Here is a 21,154-nt window from a genome sequence, read left to right as displayed (position 1 = left end):
ATTGGCTTCCTCAAATGCCCATTTGGGTAGTAATACATAGGTCACATGGGCAGATTCACGACCTCCTGGTTAGCCAGAGTGGTGCAGGCAATGGTGATGGCTGGGGTCACATACAAATTTTCTCCTTCCTGGGCACAGTGTTATTCTACCTGCAGATGCTGTAATGGACTGTGTGAGTTGGCCTCCAGCCAGGAAATGATGCTTGCCAAAGAGCACCAACTGTAGCAGAAGTGATGGGATTTGTGCTTGCCTTATGCTACCCAGGGCTGGTACTTTGGATTAACAGGCAATGGGTGGGGCCATACAGCTTCGAAAAGTGTCTGTCCTTTGTGCTCCTAAAAGTTTCTGTCTTTGGCCGGGCGCGGTTGTTCACGCCTGTAATCCCAGCACTTTGGGAGGCCAAGACGGGCGGATCACGAGGTCGGGAGATCGAGACCACCCTGGCTAACACAGTGAAACCCCGCTCTACTGAAAATACAAAAATTAGCCGGGCGCGGTGGCGGGCGCCTGTAGTCCCAGCTACTCGGGAGGCTGAGGCAGGAGAATGGCGTGAATCCGGGAGGTGGAGCTTGCAGTGAGTGGAGATCGCACCACTGCACTTCAGCCTGGGCGACAGAGTGAGACTCCGTCTCAAAAAAAAAAGTTTCTGTCTTTTGTGTTAAGCTACCAGGGTAGGTGGTGGGCAAAGCCAGGTGGGGGCTGGGTCAGGCAGATCCATGTTTTGACTCTTCACATGCGGTGCTAGCAGTGGCCCCTGTGGGAGTTGGGGGGTGGTTCTCTAGAGGCCTTTGGGATAATGTTCCAGAGAGGAGAATAACTGCCTCTGCTGCACAGGAGAGTTCATGCAGGGAGTGGGGAGTAACAGGCAGCAGTAAGCCCCACCCAGCTCCCGTGCACTTGGCAAGGCAGACCCCTTACCTGCAGTATTCTGCTAGCAGCAGCCAGCTAAGTTCCTGGCCATCTATGCTTAGAACTCAAAACTTCCTTGGACCATAAGCCTTCCCCTGCAGAGACAAGAACCATGGCTTTCAGGCCATGCCCCTCCCAGTCTGCCTGCACAGCTCATTTGCTCGTGGCTGCAGCACACTTCCCATTCACTCCTGGGTTCTGGCCAAGGGAGTTCTTCCCCACTTGAGGTTATATCGCAAAATTCATTTGGGAGCTTCTTTTTTTTAATTATACTTTCAGTTCTAGGGTACATGTGCACAACGTGCAGCTTTGTTACATATGCATACATGTGCCATGTTGGTGTGCTGCACTCGTTAACTCATCATTTACATTAGGTATATCTCCTAATGCTATCCCTCCGCCCTCCCCCCTCCCCACAATAGGACCCGGTGTGTGATGTTCCCCTTCCTGTGTCCAAGTGATCTCATTGTTCAATTCCCACCTATGAGTGAGAATATGCGGTATTTGGTTTTCTGTTCTTGCGATAGTTTGCTGAGAATGATGGTTTCCAGCTGCATCCATGTCCTTACAAAGGATATGAACTCATCCTTTTTTATGGCTGCATAGTATTCCATGGTGTACATGTGCCACATTTTCTTAATCCAGTCTGTCACTGATGGACATTTGGGTTGATTCCAAGTTTTTGCTATTGTGAATAGTGCCGCAATAAACATACGTGTGCATGTGTCTTTATAGCAGCACAGGGAGCTTCTTTTAATTAACTCAGGCAATGGTTGCTGCCTGTGTAATTTGGCAGACTTTTGTGAGATCTCCTGGTGGCAGAATAAGGAATGGCTTCCCTTGGTCCATGCTGGAGACTGGGAGTGCATGCAAAGTTCTTCCTGCTGCCATTTGTGCTTTTATATTCCTCTCCACTCCCAAAATCAGTTCCAGTGTTGGGTAGGGTTAAGGCCTTTCCCTGTGGCCTGGATTACCAGGTTCCCTGGTGGGGATGTATACCCTGGAGGCAGTCTCTCCCCCTTTCACACTCTGGGGACTTACAGTTGTGTGTATTTTTTTGTTTGTTTGTTTGTTTTGATTTTTTTTTACCTAGCTCATGCCATAAGTTGCAGCCTGCTACTTTAAAAAAATAATCTGTGGGCCAGGTGTGGTGGCTCATGCCTGTAACCCCAGACTTTGGGAACCCAAGACAGGTGGATCACTTGAAGTCAGGGGTTTGAGACCAGCCTGGCCAACATGGTGAAACCCCATCTCTACTAAAAATACAAAAATTAACTGGTGATGATGCATGCCTGTAGTCCCAGCTACTCGGGAGGCTGAGGCAGGAGAATCGCTTGAACCTGAGAGGCAGAGGTTGCAGTGAGCTGAGATTGTGCCATGCCACTCCACTCCAGCCTGGGTGACAGAGTGAGACTCCATCTGTAAAATAAAATAAAATAATCTGTGGATTTTAGTTTTCCTGTTTAGTTCCTGCATTGTTTCTTGGGAAAAAAGTCACAGTGTGAATATCTACAGGTTATTTTGTCTTTCCAAGTGGGAGAAACATGCTAACACTGCCTCCAATTTGTCATCTTGGAGAATAAAAGCAATTCTAAAGGCTATCTAGATGTTGAAACTATCTGGTAATTTAAAATAACTATGATTAACATGTTAAAGGCTCCACTGGAAAATGTAAACAACATGTATGAATAGATGGATTTCAGTAGAGAAATAAAATATATGAAAGAGTCAAATTTAATTGATAGAAATAAAAAACAAGGTAACAGAGATGAATTATGTCAATGAGCAGTTCAGGAGACTTTACATTGCTGAGGAAAGAATATATGAACCTAAAGACAGGTCGTTAAAAATTATGCAAACCAAAACACAAAGAGAAAAAACTAAAAACCCCAGAGCACCCAAAAGCTATGGGACAATATTGAATGGTCTAACATAAGTCTAATTAGAATACCAGAAGGAGATGAGAGAAACAGTGAGGTAGAAGACATCAACTATATTACTCACCCCAGTTTTTCTTCTTGAAGCTAACCACTTATCCTAAAGTGAGTGTGTATTACTTCCATCCTGTTTTAATACTTCTTAGTATAGCTAAATGTACCACCAATTATGTGTATAGATTCAGACCTGAATGGGTTTGAAGCAATGGGATTGCTTTTGTTTTTAAATGTATATAAATGGCATCATGTATCCTTTTTTTAATTTACTTTTTTAAATTAAAAATTAACATTCATTAATTTTTACTGGGTGATATCCCATTATATAGTTTACTTATTCCCCAAATGATAGAAAAACTGGTTTTAGTTTTTATTATTATAAACAATGATGCAATAAACATATTTACACATGACATTGTGAACATGTGAGTTTCATAATATATTCCTCAGTGTGCAATTCTGAGTTGAGAAAAAGCAATTTTTTTTTTTTTAGAAGAGTATCAGTCTGTCACCCAGGCTGGAGAGCAGTGGTGTCATCTCCACTGCAACCTCCACCTCGCGGTTCAAGTAATTGTCCTGCCTCAGCCTCCTAAGTAGCTGGGATTATATGTGCCTGCCACCTTACCTGCGTAATTTTTGTATTTTTAGTAAAAATGAGGTCTCACCAGGTTGGCCAGGCTGATCGCAAACTCCTGACCTCAATTGATCCGTCTGCCTCTGCCTCTCAAAGTGCTAGGATTATAGGTGTGACCACCATGCCCCACAAGAAAAAGGAATTTTCAATATTACTATTGCCAAATTGTTCATTAAAGTGGTTAAACTGATTTACACCTCCACTAGCAGTGAATAATAATTTCTAATTCATGACATTTTCATAAACACTTAGTATTATCAGACTCTTAATTGCTGCTAAATTATAGGTGTAAAATTATTGTTGTTTTAATTTACATTTTCCCTGAACATTTTATTTTTTATTTTTTTTATTTTTTTGAGACAGAGTCTTGCTCTGTCACCCACGTTGGAGTGCAGTGGTGCCATCTCAGCTCTCTGCAACCTCCACCTCTCCGGTTCAAGCAATTCTCATGCCTCAGCCTCCCAAGAAGCTGGGATTACTGGCATCCGCCACCATGCCTGGCTAATTTCTTTTATATTTTTAGTATAGAGACAGTTGGCCAGGCTGGTCTCGAACTCCTGGCCTCAAGTGATCTGCTCACCTTGACCTTCCAGAGTGCTGAGATTATAGGCATGAGCCACTGCGCCCAGCCCTGAATATCTTTTTGTATCTTTATTGGACATTTACGTTTCCGTTTATGTAAATTCCATGATCATATTATTTGCCCATTTTTAATTGCATTGTTTGTCTTTTTCCTATTATTTTGTAAGATTTCTTCATCCCAGTTGATTAGATATTCTTATCTGTGGCTGGTCTTTTATTTTTGTTATGAGCTCCTTTTTTTATACAGATATTAGAATTTTAATTTGTAAAATTGAACAATTGTTCTCTTTGTGTTTTTGCTGCCTTATGAAGTGCTTTTTTGCTGTAATATCATACAATTACATTTTTCTCTATTTTCTTCCCAAAGTGCTAGAAGTGTTGTTTTTCACATTTGCAAGTTGTTATATGTGAGATAGGGTCTCATTTATCATTTTCTTCATGAAGCCAATTGTCCTGGTACTATATTTTCAATTGTGTTTTCTTTCCCCAGTGTTTTCAAATGCCACTGTTGTCTAGTTTCAAGTTGCCATTTATATGTGGGTGGGTCTATTTTTAGGCTTTTTATTCTGTTCTCTTGACCTGTTTTTCTGTCTTGGTGCCTCTTCTATTTTCTTCACTTAACATTATTTCATAGGAATATATGAGGAAATTTAGAGGTGGCCCACAGTGTCTGGACCACTGAGAGAACAGCTGTAAGAACTAGAGTGTTTATTTTTCTTCCCTTTTTTGGGCTTTATTTTTAATTGACAAATGATAATTGTACATATTTGTAGGGTATAATGTGATATGTTGATACATGTATGCATTGTGGAATGAGCAAATCAGGCTAATTTTGAGGAGTTTTGATTCCTGATGAGCTTACTGGGCATAGACTGGAGAACCAGAGAATACTCCAAAACCTTCTGGAACGCCGCTGTCATTAAGTATGATGAGCAAGCCACATGGCTGGTGCTGTGAGCATGATGATAGGCTTTGGGGAAAAGGAAAGGGGAACTTCAGCCTGTTCTCATCCCATATTCTTTCACCTGAAAGTTTATTTGAATTATTGAAATTCTTACCATAGCTTAGATTATTAAAAATTAAACCTTCTGATGGAAGAGGCAACATACTTACGTACCAGATTAGGGAATTGTTTTAAAGAAACACAAATGTTCCCTACTTTTCTTTTTTCTCATCCTGTAATAACACGTGACGGTGGAAGAAATCTTTGAGGTCATCTAGTATGGGTCACCTGGATGGAATTTTAAGAAGTTTGTTTTACTGATGTACTATGTTCTTATGACAGTTGTGGAGGAAGAGCAGGAGTCATTTTAAGTCAGAAGAAAGTGATTTCACTGATACTCCCTGGCTAGCTTGACATTTGTCTTCTGAAGTTGGAGGGTCTAGGGCAGCTCTATGACTCATATCTGAAAAGTCTAAAATCAGGAGGCCGTGGTTGGAGCTGTTCCTGCCTGACAACAGAGTGACAGGTGATGGCTGTACTCTGAGCTGCACTTTCACTAATGATAGGCCAAGAGGCCTGTTTTTAGAGCTGTGGAAAGGAAGATTTGATATAATATAAATTTATATTATTCATATTACATTGGACTACTCCCAAATTATGTAATTATTAGGTTATTTGAGATTTTATGCAGGAATAGGGAAGAAACTGCAGAGAAAGTTTGAAGGGGTGGGGAGAAATAATAAAGTAAGTTTTCTTTTTTCTTATATTCCTTTGGGTCCTGCTTAATGAAAACACTGGTTAAATACGAATCTTCAGGTCAGGTGCAGTGGTTCACCCCTGTGATCCCAGCACTTTGGGAGGCCAAGGCGGGTGGATCACCTGAGGCCAGGAGTTCGAGACCAGCCTGGCCAACACAGTGAAAACCCATCTCTATTAAAAATACAAAAATTAGCCAGGCATGGTGGCACACACCTGTAATCCCAGCTACTCAGGAGGCTGAGGCAGGAGAATGGCTTGAACCTGGGAGGTGGAGGTTCCAGTGAGCAGAGATCCTGCCACTGCACCCCAGCCTAGGTGACAGACCGAGAGAACATCTCAAAAAATATATATATATGTATATGTGTGTGTATATATATATATACACACACACACACATAAAAATCTTCAGATTGGGGAATCATAACAAGTCACAACTAAGAAAAAATAAACATTTAGGTAAAATCACAAAGAGAATACATTTTATAAATTCCTGCGTGCCCCCCGCAACCCCTCCGAGAATATCATGTGACTCTAAATTTGTGATACTCTGAGGATCCAACATCACCTATGTGATATTCTGGGCAAAAATGAATAACCCGAATCTAATAAAGAAATATCAGACAAACAAAATGAGAAACATTGTATTTAAAAATTTGGGGGAAAGGAGTATAATAAAACTGTCAGTGTAATAAAAGTCAAAAGCTACATAAATAGTCCAGATTCAGGAAGGCTTAAAATATATAACAACTAAATGCAATACCTGAGAAGAGATTGGGTTGTGTACTTGAGGTGGGGAGATCGGGGAAGAATGTGATAAAGGACATTACCAGGCCGATTGAAGAAACCAGGAGAAGAATGGAAGATTAATAAAAATGTATTGTTGTTAAATTTATTAAAGTTGATAACTGAGCTGAGGGTTATACAAGAGAGTGTCTGTACTCTTAGGAAATGCACACTGAAGTATTTAGGGGTAAAGAGCACAGTAGGCATACCATATCCTCAAGTGGTTCAGAAATAAATTTTTTTTTTTTTTTTTTTTTTTTTTGAGTTAGAGTCTTGCTCTTGTCGCCCAGGCTGGAGTGCAGTGATGCAATCTAGGCTCACTGCAAACCTCTGCCTCCTGGGTTCAAGCAGTTCTCCTGCCTCAACCTCCTGAGTAGCTGTGATTACAGGCACCCACCACCATGCCCGGCTAATTTTTTGTGTTTTTAGTAGAGATGAGCTTTCACCATGTTGGTCAGGCTGGTCTTGAACTCCTGACCTCAAATGATCCACCTGCCTCAGCCTCCCAATGTGATGGTATTACAGTCATGAGCCACCGCACCCAGCTGCAGAACTAAAACATTCTAATATCCTAATATTTTCTTTGTAATTAATGCATGTTAAAATTTTAAGATAATTTTTATTTTTAAATTTGTGTTATTATTTATTTATTTATTTATTTAGAGACAGGATCTTGCTCTGTTGCCCAGGCTGGAGTGCAGTGGTGAGATTTTGGCTCACTGCAGCCTGTAAGGCTTAAGAGATCCTCCTGCCTCAGCCTCCTGCGTAGCTGGGACTACAGGTGTGCACCACCACACCCAGCTAATTTTTATATTTTTTTGTAGAGATGGGGTTTTGTCATGTTGCTCACACTGGTCTCGAACTCCTGGTCTCAAACCATCTGCCCATCTCCGCCTCCCAAAGTGCTGGGTTAGAGGCGTGAGCCACCAAGCCCATTCTAAAATTTAAGATAAGAAAAAAAAAAAATCTATAACTTCTTAAATGGTTAGGGGAAAATAGAGGGAATAAAGAAAACAAGATATCCTCACTTTTCCAAAAAAGGTCTAGGAAACCAACAGCATAAGTAGAAATACACAAAACAAATAGGGAAAATACATTTCACTATATTGGCAATCACAGGGCATGTAAGTATCTATAGAATAGAAAATCATGTACAAGTCAAAACAAACTAATCAGATCTATATGTATCAACACAAACAAGTCTCGGATACATTGTACTGCGTTTATAAAATAAGATGCAAAAGGATATCATAGTAAAGGACCAGTTTGTAAAATTTAAAAATGACATAAAAAATGTTATATATTGTTTATAGATACAAATATATGTAGCAAAATTATACATGGAAGAATATATACATGTATAATTTTATATTATAAATGATAGCGTTTATTTCTGAAGATGAGAGAAGGGAGGAATGGGAGAAAGAGATGAGAGTAAATTTTTTTTTTTTTTTTTGGAGACAGGGTCTTACACCATTGCCCCGGCTGGAGTGCAGCGGCACAATCTCAGTTCACTGCAACCTCCACCTCCCAAGTTCAAGTGATTCTCATGCCTCAGCCTCCCAAGTAACTGGGATTACAGGTGTGTGCCACCACTCCGGGCTAAATCTTGTATGTTTTTTTTTTTTTTAGTGAAGACAGGGTTTCACCATGTTGGCCAGGCTGGTCTTGAACTCCCAGCCTCAAGTGATCTGCCTGCCTCGGCCTCCCTAACTGCTGGGATTATAGGCATGAGCCACTGCACCTGGCCTATGAGAGTGATCTTAACTGTATCTGCAATTTTTTCTTTGAAAAAACAAAAAATAACAACTCTGAAACAACACATAACTAAAAGTTAATGTGTTACAGATACCACAAATGGGTGTCTGTTATATTTATTTCTGGATTTTTCTGTGCATTTAAAGTATTTAATAATTAAATATCTGTATTTTCTATTTCTTAATTACATTTTTCTAAGGACATACAGATGATGCAGTCCTGCTCTCACAGGTGCTGGCTGAGGTGCTTATTAAAATACAGCTTCCAAAAATAGTGCCAGAACTATATTGGGGGTGGGGGCGGGTAAGGGAGCTGAGTCCTCATCTATCATAGCAGGAAGACAATGGATAATGTCTGATGCTGGTTATTTGTGTGCCTAGGGTCCCTCCCAGTTTCATGCTCTACCCTGCTCTGCTAAGTCCAGTGGACTGCACTGTCCAGGCTTTCTTCCCAGCTGGCTTTCAGGTTCAGCCAGTGGGAGGCTCTGTGGGAAGATGGGAGGGTGGGATTCAAACAGAGGTCAGGGTAGCTCTTGCCAGCTCTCTTCCTGCTTTGGCATGCTATATCTGGCTGTAGCTGCATCCCAGGTACCACTCTTACTCACTGGGCTCTGATAAGTGTTTCTTTCCCTTGTCTCAATAGGCCCTGGAAGTGGGGAGGGTGGTAATAGCTTCTCAGCACTGCTAGTCTCTAGGTGTCCTACCATACCTTGTTTGTTACCTTATCCAGTCCAGAAAATCTGTGAATAGTCCCTTCATTAAAGCCTTTTCATTTTAACCATCTGGGATGACACAAGAAACACTGTGAAAAGTAAAAATTGCTTTTGTTTGTTTGTTTCAGAACCCTTTGCTGTGGATGAGAAGATTGACTAGGTGACTTGCTCCAAGTTCAAAGCCTGTTTGCATAAAACAATAATGACCTGTCTTTGTTTTGTTATTTTGAGACAGGATCTTGCTCTGTCGCTCAGGTTGGAGTTCAGTGGTGCAATCATGGCTCACTGCAGCCTCAACCTCCTGGGCTCAAATGATTCTCCTGCCTCAGCCACCTGAGTAGCTGGGACCACAGGTGCATGCTACCACATCCAGCTAGTATTTTAAAATTATTTTTGTAGAGATGGGATCTCCCTATGTTGCCCAGGCTGGTCTTGAACTCATGAGCCCAAGCAATCCTCCTGTCTTGGCCTTCCAAAGTGCTGAGGTTACAGGTGTGAACCACCACACCTGGTAACAACTTGGTTTGAGAGCATATGGTTGACAACATCTTGATGAAAAGGGATATGACTGGCCAGGCATGGTGGTCCTGTAATCCCAGCACACTGGAAGGCCAAGGCAGGCAGGTCACAAGGTCAGAAGTTCAAGACCAATTTGGCCAACATGGTGAAACCCCATCTCTATTTAAAATTCAAAAACTAGCTGGGTATGATGCGGTGTGGCTGTAGTCCCAGCTGCTCAGGAGGTTGAAGCAGGAGAATCCCTTGAACCTAGGAGGCGGAGGTTGCAGTGAGCTGAGAGTGTGCCACTGCACTGCAGCCTGAGTGACAGAGTGAGACTCCATCTCAAAAAAAAAAAAAGATATGGCTGATACACACAGAATGATCTACTCTCCTAAGACCTTGTGCCCAAGAATTTTGTGACTTCTTGGATGGTATCAAGTGTGTTTTATGTTTTATTTATTCATTTACTTGGTAAGTTTTGATCAAGTGCTGCTCTGTACCAAGAATTGTGTCAAGAAATGGGGATACATTGCTGTGTGAGAGGAGGTGCTCATGTGCCAGGAGCTTACAGTAGACAGGGGAAGATATGCAAACTCATTATGAAGAAATATGGTAAATGCGAGGGGAATGGAAGCAGAGGGTGCTCTCGAGTACCCAGGAGGGTTATTCGGCCCAGCCTTGTACTGTCAGGGATAGTTTCCCACAAGAAAGGACATCTAACCTGAGAGCTGAAGAATAAATACTAGTTAGCCAAGTTAAGGAGGATGGGTAGATGGGAGGGAGTGAGTTTTAGTTTTAAGGCATTGTAGGTAAAGAGAAAAGCAATTTGGGTAAATCCAGGAGGGGATAAAAATCATTTGGGAAACTGAAAGTCAGTCTCTTGAGTTGATTGCCGGAGGACAGGGTGAGATAAGTTAGAAGAAAAACAGGGATCGGATCACAAAAAGCCTTGTAAGTAAGATTAAGGGTAGTGGTATTATTATGAGGTCAATACAAAGCCATTAGATCTTTTGAGTAGGTGGTGCACAGTGTAATTGCATTTGCATTTTTAAAAGATTACCTTGTCTATACTGTGAGAATAAATTGGAGGTGGATAAGAGCAGAGGCAGCTCCCTTAGGAAGTTGTTGCGCTGGCCCAGGCCAGAGATGATGAGTTGGACTTGAGGCTGGGGCTGGAGAGAAGTGGCCAGAGAAGAACATATGGCTAAAGCAGGCAACCTGAAAACATTCAGGAAATTATTGTTATTAGAAGACAACCCGGCAAAATGCAAACTGTTCTGTCCTTATTTGATCTCAGATGGACTGTGAACCCGGGGGGGACAGGGACTGTTTTGTATTCATCCCCGTTTCCAGTACTACGGAAGTACTCAGGAAATGAATATTCTTCCTAAGTGAGTCTCAGTGACGTGGTGTCTGGGTAGAGTGATAACCCTCATGCCTTTGCTGAGCCACCTTTATTAGGGAATTTCAGTAGCGGTTGTGAAGTCAATGTGTAGAGCTACTGCGGCAGGGAGATTAAGGTGCAGAAGAAGCTTTACCCAGTTCACAGTTCACACTGAAATGCCCATGCTGGTTTTTCCTGACTCAGTTCTCTTCTGCCATCTGCTGGGACAGCCTTTCATAGCACATCAAAGCAAGATCACCAGCGAAGACAAGTCTGAAAGATTTGTGGGAGCCGCGGTGGACAATGACTTGGATAAGTTTACAACTTAGTTGGAGATGCATGTATCACATCCAAACCACTGTCCATTTGAGGCTAATCTTCAATATTTATTTCCCAAAGACAAAATGGCTTTTTTATAAGGATGAGTTCATGTCCTTTGCAGGTTCATGGATGAAGCTGGAAACCATCATTCTCAGCAAACTAACACAGGAACAGAAAACCAGACACTGCCTGTTCTCACTCAAAAGCGGGAGTTGAACAATGAGAACACATGGACACAGGGAGGGGAACATCACACACTGGGGCATGTTGTGGGGTAGGGGGCAAGGGGAGGGAGAGCATTAGGACAAATACTTAATGCATACGGGGCTTAAAACCCAGACAACAGGTTGATAGGTACAGCAAACCACCATAGCACATGTATACCTATGTAACAAACATGCAGGTTCTGCACATGTATCCCAGAACTTAAAAGACAAAAAGTCTTTTTTTTTTTTTTTTTTTTTTTGAGATAAAGTCTTGCTTTGTTACCCAGACTCCAGGCTGGGGTGCAGTGGCATGAACATGGCTCAGTGTAGCCTAGCCTCTTCCTGGGTTCGAGAAATCCTCCCACCTCAGCCCCGCAAAGTACTGAGATTACAGGCATGAGCCGCCATGCCGGCCCACGCAGACTGTCTTAAATGTCTGTGTTCTCCTCTGAGTTTTTGCAACAACCTTATGATAGCCATATACTATAACATTTTTCAAACAAGGAAACAGAAACACAGACATTTAAATGAAAAGCCAATTTTGAACAATAAGTAGCCCAAGCCAGGACTGAAACTTCCTTGACTCCTGGTTCCACACTTTTCTCACAATGTCTCAATGTCTCCAACACACCAAGGGGGAGTTCCAATAGGTCGAGACAGGCTGCTGATCTGCAGCAGGGACGGGGCAGGCCTAATGTGAAGGCTGACAAGGCTAGCGGCTCCCTGATATTCAGCACAGAGATGCAGGATGTTGGCATGGGGTGGGGTGGGGGAGAGCAACAGAAACGATTCTCCACATTCTATGTTTCCCCAAGATATGTCAAGGTGAACTTTCCAAGGGAAATTTTTTTTTAAGTATATGAAAACCAATAGAACTTGAACTTTTGGTGGATGGGTGTTGTCAAATAAAATAGACCCTACTATTTTTGTTAATGTATGTGGTTAAGACTAAGAAACTATTGTGCCATCCTTTTCTCTCTCTTTTTTTTTTTTTTTTTGGAGACAGGGTCTCACTCTGTTGCCCAGGCTGGCATGCAGTAGTGAGATCACAGCTCGCTGCAGCCTTGAAAGTCTGGGCTTAAGCAATCCTCCCATCTCAACCTCCCAAGTAGCTGGGACTACAGACATAGGCCACCACATCTGGCTAATTACTTTTTATTTTTGTAGAGACAAAGTCTTGCTATCTTGCCCAAGGAATCCTCCTGTCTCACCCTCCCAAAGCACAGGGATTACAGGTGTGAGCCACTGCACCTAGTCAACTTTTCTCATTTAAACTTAAGTTATTCTTATATGAATGCCCAAATACATTCTTGGTGTTAAAAAATCCAAACATTCAGGTAATGCTAATCACTTCTTTTACTACAGGTTTCAACCCTTTCCCCAAAGACAGCCACAGTCAGGAGTACGCTTCCAGATCTTCTTCTAGGAAAAATGAGTGACCGTTGCAGGAAGTCAGGGACCCCATATGGAGGGACCAGCTGGAGCCACAGCAGAGGACCATAAATTGTGAAGATTTCATTTTAATATGGACATTTATCAGTTCCCAAATAATACTTTTATAATTTCTTATGCCTGTCTTCCTTTAATCTGTTAATCATGTTATCTTTGTAAGCTGAGGATGTACGTCACCTCAGGACTACTGTGATAGTTGTGTTGACTGTACAAATTGATTGTAAAACATGTGTGTTTGAACAATATGAAATCAGTGCACCCTTGAATAAGAACAGAATAACAGTGATTTTTAGGGAACAAGAGAAGACAGCCATAAGGTCTGACTGCCTGCGGGGTTGGGCAAAAAGAGCCATATTTTTCTTCTTGCAAAGAGCCTATAAATGGATGTGCAAGTAGGGAAGATATCGCTAAATTCTTTTTCTAGCAAGGAATATTAATATTAATACCCTGGGAAAGGAATGCATTCTGGGGGGAGGTCTATACATGACCACTCTGGTAGTGTCTGTCTTATGCAGTTGAGATAAGGACTGAGATACGCCCTGGTCTCCTGCAGTACCCTCAGGTTTATTAGGGTGGAGAAAAACTCTGCCCTGGTAAATTTGTGGTCAGACTGGTTCTCTGCTCTTGAACCCTGTTTTCTGTTGTTTAAGATGTTTATCAAGACAATACGTGCACTGCTGAACATAGACCCTTATCAGTAGTTCTGCTTTTGCCCTTTGCCTTGTGATCTTTGTTGGACCCTTATCAGTAGTTCCCCTTTTTGTCCTTTGAATCATGTGATCTACTCCCTGTTCTTACAGCCCCTCCCTTTTGGAATCCTTAACAAACGACTTGCTGGTTTGAGGCTCGGGGGGCATCACGGTCCTACCAATATGTGATGTCACCTCCGGTGGCCCAGCTGTAAAAAAAAAAAAAAATTCCTCTCTTTGTACTCTTTCTCTTTATTTCTCAGCCAGCTGACATGTATGGAAAATAGAAAGAACCTATGTTGAAATATTGGGAGTGGGTTCTCCCAATGTCTGGCATGCCTGCGTGGTTTTCTTTTTCCTGAGTGCATGTGGGAACCTGATTCCCTTTGGTAGGTGCATCAGGCTGGTTCACAGAAATGCTTGTTCGGCTCCCTGATGATTGGTGAGTCATCTGTGTATTGTCCTGGGTAACTATGGGTCACATGGAGTCTAAACATTATACTTATCTCTGCTATATTAAACTCTCGTTAAAACAGGGAGGAGTTCAAGCGCCCATGGAAAATATGGTCACCCTATTTAGGGCAGTGGAGGAACACTGTCTTTAGTTTCCTGAAAAGAGAACATTAGATGTGGAACTATGGGATCGTGTTCGTGCAAAATTCTGGGAAATGGTCCCAACAGGGAATTATGTTCCCATCACTGTTTGAGGTGATTGGGCCTTGGTACGTGCAGTCCTAATGACATACCAATCCCGTGACCCCCTGCAGTTACCACAGTTTTCTGAATCTGGTGACCCTCTACCTCTTCCTCAGCTTTCCTCTCCTGCTGCGCCTTGGTTATCTGCTCAGCCTCTCCCTTTGTCTACTCCTCCCCAACCTGATGATGTTGAGGTTTCAATATTTAACTCCAGTGACTTTGGCTTAATGTCACCCTCTGATGATCTTATTTCTTTTCACAAAGAGCCAGTATTTGTAGTACTCACAGTCCCAACTTGGACAGCCCGGGACCATATCTATGCTAACTCTTCCCTCTCCAAACCTTTGCAGTCTTTGCCTTTGGAGCCATCTAATGGCTCTGGGACCAAACTACAATTTACCTGTAATTCTGCAGGCCCTCCCCCATCCATCACAGCCCCTCACCCTCCTGTCATTTCAGTCCCTGAACTGGCCACTTTGCCATCCACCCAAACTGCTTCTCCATACTCTTCTTCATGCATGGATGCCCCTGCCACTCTGGTTGCACAGGATTGGGACAATAATCACCAGCATGCTTCTGCCTCTTCTGCTCCCCCAATGCCCCTTTCTCACACTCTCATACCGGTCTGACCTCCTCAACCTCAGTTTCCCTTATCTACACATACTTTTCCTGTCACTTCTGTGCCAACTCCATCTCATGTGCCTGTTTTTGAAACTTCTATGCAACGCTTATTACACCACAACAAAGAAACAAATGGATTAGAGGCATAGGCTTATCCAGTGATGCTGGAACCTCCCAATGCTGAAGGGGTACAAATGCATCAATATGTGCCACTCAGTCTTACCTTTTTAAAAGAATTCAAGGATGCTTGCACTAAGTATGGTCCTATTTTCCATGTGTTAAAATGGTATTACAGACTCTTTGTACTGAGGTCATTTTGCCTCCTTTAGACTGGGACCTTTTGTCAAAAGCTGTTCTAACTCCATCTCAGCATTTACAATTCCATACCTGGTGGTCAGAGGAGGCCCGTCTGCAGGCTCAGCTAAATCAGGCTGATGGCATTCCAATTACTCAGGCTCAGCTCACAGACTGATAATTTCTCTGATACTACCACTCAATTAGGCTTTGATGCTCTCACCGTGGAACAAGTAACAAAGGTATGTATGAGAGCTTAGGATAAATTACACATCCCAGGCCAAGCTCCTGTTTCTTTTACTACTGTTAAACAGGGTCACAATGAATTATATCCTGATTTTTTGGCTACATTACAAGATGCTGTTGAAAAAATCTGTCTCTGATGAGTGCATTCAAGGTATTCTCCTTTGTATATTAGCTTTTGAGAATGCGAACCATGAGTGTAAAATAGCCATGTGTTCCATCCAATGACAAAATTTACCTCAATTACATTTAGCATTGTTTACTTTAAACTTTCTAAATGTTCCTAAAGACAATACTCTGACTGCAACTGACCGCCATTATACAGGCAAAAAATTCTCCCTAAATGAAGGCAAGACATTGTTATGGAAAAACTCCCAAACCAATACCTAGGAACCTGGAAAAATTATAACATGGGGAAGAGGGTATGCTTGTGTTTCACCAGGAGATCATCAGTACCCTGTCTGGGTGCCCACCAGGAGACTTAAACTTCATGTGAATACTGACAATGAAAACCACAGGGAAGAGATGTCCACATCAGAGACCACCCTCATATGTGGTGAGATCTGTGCCAACTCCTCAGAAAGTGGCACACCAAATCAAAATGGGTCTGGTTCAATCCTCACTAATGGCAGTGGAGACCCCTCTAACTAATCCCACTTCTCCTAATTCCTTTTCTTTTTTTCCTTATGAACCTAAAAATCTCACCATTTCTATTAGCCTGAAAATAACATCCTCCTGTTCTTCTCTTCCTTCCCCCTTCAGCATTGGATCTTGCTAACTATAGGTTTTATTTAATAATTCTCCTCCTTATACTTTATGTCTCACCAGTTTCCCCCAAACTGATTTACCTGCTACACAAATTATTCTTATTGGGCTTATGTGCCTTTTCCTCCACTTATTCGACCTCTCACCTGGATGGATGCTCCTGTGAAAATCTATACTAACAATAGTGTGTGGATGTCTGGAGCTACAGATGACCTTTGCCCCACTCAACCAGGAAAAGAAGGCACTGCATTTAACGTTACTATGGGTTATAAATACCTTCCTCTGTGCCTTGGACATGCACCTGGTGGTATCCATCTAGAAACTCAACTCTGGGCTGCTTATCTTCCGGAGAGATTAGCCACAGGAGAATGGGGACATTTGGTCTCTGGCCTCTCCCTTTCTCCTTTAAGACAAATAAAAAGGGGAGTAATAGGAGATACCCCATACTTTCAATATAAACCTGTAGGAAAACCATGTCCTAAAAATTTTGAGGGCCCATCTAAAACTTTAATTTGGGAAGATTGTGTTAACTCACATGCAGTAGTATTAAAAAATGACTCATATGGTTTAGTAATAGACTGGGCACCAAAGGGCTATTTAAAAAACAATTGCTCCTCTAGTGGAAGGGAATGCCTGGAGGCTACTTATTTTATTTCTTATTTGGAGGACTAGGATCATCATCCTACTTTGCATAGGTGGTTCAGCTTGTTCTTTCCCTTAAAATGGGAAGATAAGGACATTACCCCCCTGAAGCCTTGTGTGATATTCTCCATTCTGTGCCCAGAACACTCAGAACTTTGGAAATTGGCTATTTCCATGTCCAGACTGCAAGTATGGGAAGGGGAAACTTTTCTGTCTGTTGTCCCCACTACCGCTCCTCACATTCGTGATTCTGAATCCCATGATAAATCCCCTTTGAACCCTTTTCCTCTTTTTGATACCAAGCCCCCATTGTGGGACTCTAGTTTGCATTATGATAATTCTTCTCGACCCAGGTATCCCTCTCTACCCCTTCAGCATCCCCGGGCACCTCGGATTGCTTCTTTATGGCAGAGAACGTCGGGCGTTGCCACTGCCACTCTTCTCCCTCAGTATCAACATCGATTCAAACATTCTGCTTTGTTTACCACCAACCTGACTATTCCTATACAGAGTTGTGCTAAGCCTCCTTACATGCCGTTAGTGGGAAATATCAAAATTTGGACTAACAATCAAATTGTCCAATGCATATATTGTCATTTATACACTTGTGTTAACTCCCGTTTTGACTCCAGGAAAAGTATAATGTTGGTTGGAGCTGGAGAAGGAATCTGGATACCGGTAACTTTACCCAGACCTTGGGAATCTTCCCCCTCAATGCATTTAATTTAATGAAGTGTTACAATGAATTCTCAAAAGATCTAAGAGATTTGTTTTCACTTTAATCACTGTGATCATGGGCCTAATTACAGTCACTGCGCTGGCCACCACTGCTGGAGTGGCATTACACCAATCTATTCAAACGGCTCATTTTGTTAATGATTGGCAAGCCAATTCCACCCAAATGTGGAATTCTCAACAAGGCATTGATCAAAAATTAGCTAATCAGATTAATGATTTAAGACAGTCTGTTATTTGGCTTGGAGATTGGCTAATGAGTCTAGAACATCGCATGCAAATACAGTGCAATTGGAATACTTCTGATTTCTGTATCACACCATATTCCTACAACAAGACTGATGATTCATGGGAGATGGTCAAAGGACACTTTCTGCGTAGGGAAGATAGTTTATCCTTGGACATAACTAAATTAAAGAAACACATTTTTGAAGGCTCTCAAGCTCATTTATCCATTGTGCCTGGAGCTGAGGCGTTAGATCAGGTGGCAGAAAGTCTTTCTGGACTAAACCCCACTACTTGGATTAAGTCTATTGAGGGCTCCACTGTAGTAAATTTTGAATCATGTTTCTACCGGCTTGTTTTTAGTGTGCCCGACAAGTCAAAGAATCCTTCATCAAAACCGAGAGAATGAACAAGCCTTCATCACCATGGCACATTTATATAAAAGAAAGGGAGAGATGTTGCAGGAAGTCAGGGACCCCGAACAGAGGCACTGGCTGGAGCCACAGCAGAGAAACATAAATTGTGAAGATTTCATTTTAATATGGACATTTATCAGTTCCCAAATAATACTTTTATAATTTCTTATGCCTGTCTTCCTTTAATCTGTTAATCCTGTTATCTTTGTAAACTGAGGATGTACGTCACCTCGGGACCACTGTGATAGTTGTGTTAACTGTATGAATTGATTGTAAAACATGTGTGTTTGAACAATATGAAATCAGTGCACCTTGAATAAGAACAGAATAACAGTGATTTTTAGGGAACAAGAGAAGACAACCATGTGGTCTGACTGTCTGCGGGGTCAGGCAAAAAGAGCCATATTTTTCTTCTTGTAGAGAGCCTATAAACGGATGTGCAAGTAGGGATGATATTGCTAAATTCTTTTCCTAGCAAGGAATATTAATACCCTGGGAAAGGAATGCATTCTGGGGGGAGGTCTATAAATGACCACTCTGGTAGTGTCTGTCTTATGCAGTTGAGCTAAGGACTGAGATATGCCCTGGTCTCCTGCAGTACCCTCAGGTTTATTAGGGTAGGGAAAAACTCTGCCCTGGTAAATTTGTGGTCAGACTGGTTCTCTGCTATTGAACCCTGTTTTCTGTTGTTTAAGATGTTTATCAAGACAATACGTGCACTGCTGAACATAGACCCTTATCAGTAGTTCTGCTTTTGCCCTTTGCCTTGTGATCTTTGTTGGACCCTTATCAGTAGTTCCCCTTTTTGTCCTTTGAATCATGTGATCTACTCCCTGTTCTTACACCCCCTCCCCTTTTGAAACCCTTAGTAAAAAACTTGCTGGTTTGATGCTCAGGGGGGCATCACGGTCCTATCAATATGTGATGTCACCCCTGGCAGGCCAGCTGTAAAATTCCTCTGTTTGTACTCTTTCTCTTTATTTCTCCGCTGATGGACACTTATGGAAAAATAGAAAGAACCTACATTGAAGTATTGGGGGTAGGTTCCCCTGATAAGTGTTCCTATGGGAGCATAGTCTTGTTTAGTGTTTTATCTCCCTTACATGAATGGGATCTTGCTCCCCATTCTCCTCCCCAGGCCTCTGGAAACCACCTTCTACTTTCTGTTTTACGAATTTGAATACTCCAGGTACTTCATGTAAGTGAAATCACACAGTATTTGTTCTTCTGTGACTGACTTATTTCACTTAGCATCATGTCTTGAAGGTCCTTCCATGTGGTAACCTGTGCCAGAATTTCTTTCCTTCTTAAGCTGCATGGGATCTTGCTGCCTTTCCAATGGAGCGACCCACACTCCCCTGCCTCAGCAGGAGGTGCACATTGACTTGTCCAGGCCCCTCCTGGGAAGCTCCATGTTATCCCCGAGAATAGATGCCCTCAGTGCCCTCATGCTGGTATACCATGCCTCCCAGCTGTGAGCTCCCCACAGCCCTCGTCCAGCTTCCTCATAGCTTACCTTCCCCCCCGCTTTTTTTTCATTGTGGCAGGATACATAAAACATAAAATTTGCCATTTAAACCATTTTAAAGTATACAGTTTAGTAGCATTAGGTACATTTTAATTGCTGTGCCACCATTAGCATCATCCATTTCTGAAACTTTTTCATCTTTCCCAACTGAAACTCCATTCCCATTAGACAATAATTCTCCATTCCCCTCCCCAGGCCTCTGGAAACCACCTTCTACTTTCTGTCTTATGAATTCAACTACTCTAGGTACTTCATGTAAGTGAAATCACACAGCATTTGTCCTTTTGTGACTGGCTTATTTCACTTAGCATCATGTCTCGAAGGTTCTTCCATGTGGTAGGCTGTGCCAGGATTTATTTCTTTCTTAAGCTGCATAATAGTCTATTGTATGCATGTACCATGTTTGGTTTACCCATTCTTCTGTTCGTGGACACTTAGTTTGCTTCCACCCTGTGGGCTATTGTGAGTAAGGCTGGTATGAACGTAGGTGTACAAGTATCTCTTTGAATTCCTGCTTTCCATTCTTTGGGGTATATGCCCATAAGTGCTGCAGCAGCTTTCTGAGTACGTTTCAGGCTGTGGGTGTCTTCTTCACTTGAACACCCCTTGCATTTGGGCTATTTACCATAGTTACCCACTGATGTAGTTTGGATGTATGCCCCTGCAAAAATCTCATGTCAAATTGTAATCCCCAATGTTGGAGGTGGGGCCTGGTGGAAGGTGACTGGATCACAGGAGTGGATCCTTCATAAATGGTTTAGCACCATTCCTTTGGTGCTGTATTCATGACAGAATTCTCACGAGATCCAGTTGCTTAAAGGTGTGTAGTACCTCCCTGCTGTCTCCCTCCTGGTCCGCCATTTGAAGTGTCTCTCTCTCCCTTCACCTTCTGCCGTGATTGGAAGCTTCCTGAAGGCTCCCCAGAAGCGGAAGCCGCTATGCTTCCTATATAGCCTGCAGAACCATGAGCCAATTAAACCTCTTTTCTTTATAAATTTCCCAGTCTCAAGTATTTCTTTATCGCAGTGCGAAAATGGACTAATATACCCACCCACCAAGGGCACTCCTTTTTCCTTTCTAGGGTAGGTATAGGCTTAAACAAGTGGTTCTCCATTTCTAAAGATTTGGGGCAGGAGAAAGAAGCTGTTCTCAGGCTCCTGTACTGTAAGACTCAGTTTGAATGTCTCTGCCTCTGTTGTCTTGCCTGATCAATCTGGGGACTGAATGCCCTTCTCCTTTTCACTGCAGTAGCACTGTGCTCTCTTATTTAATGGCACAATGTTGCTGCTCTTTGTTTAGAGTCCAGCTTCCTCATGATCCTGGGAATTCCTTATGGGAGAAGATTGTGCCTTTTCAGTCTTTGATCTGCTGTATTGTACATAGTGGACAGTGTCTGTTTTTAAATTTTTAATTAGTTTTTAA

General features: G+C 42.3%; 1 long non-coding RNA gene across 3 annotated transcripts in view; it reads left to right on the top strand.

Moving 5' to 3' along the window:
* Positions 1 to 13,139, top strand: part of LOC103885987 — a 37,776-nt gene extending 24,637 nt beyond the window's left edge. For 2 of the 3 annotated variants that reach the window (XR_002523627.2, XR_001904537.3), the window contains one exon: positions 12,792 to 13,139. This is a non-coding gene — a long non-coding RNA (uncharacterized LOC103885987). Of the gene's footprint in view, positions 1 to 8,008; positions 8,060 to 12,791 lie in introns of those variants that run through there. The other variant, XR_001904538.3, reaches the window with a different exon arrangement.
* The last annotated feature ends 8,015 nt before the right edge of the window (positions 13,140 to 21,154 follow it).

This window comes from Papio anubis, chromosome 7 (assembly GCF_008728515.1).
Source record: "Papio anubis isolate 15944 chromosome 7, Panubis1.0, whole genome shotgun sequence".
Taxonomy (NCBI): domain Eukaryota; kingdom Metazoa; phylum Chordata; class Mammalia; order Primates; family Cercopithecidae; genus Papio; species Papio anubis.
Note: the sequence above shows the minus strand (reverse complement) of the source record. Positions and strands in the feature narration are given on the sequence as shown.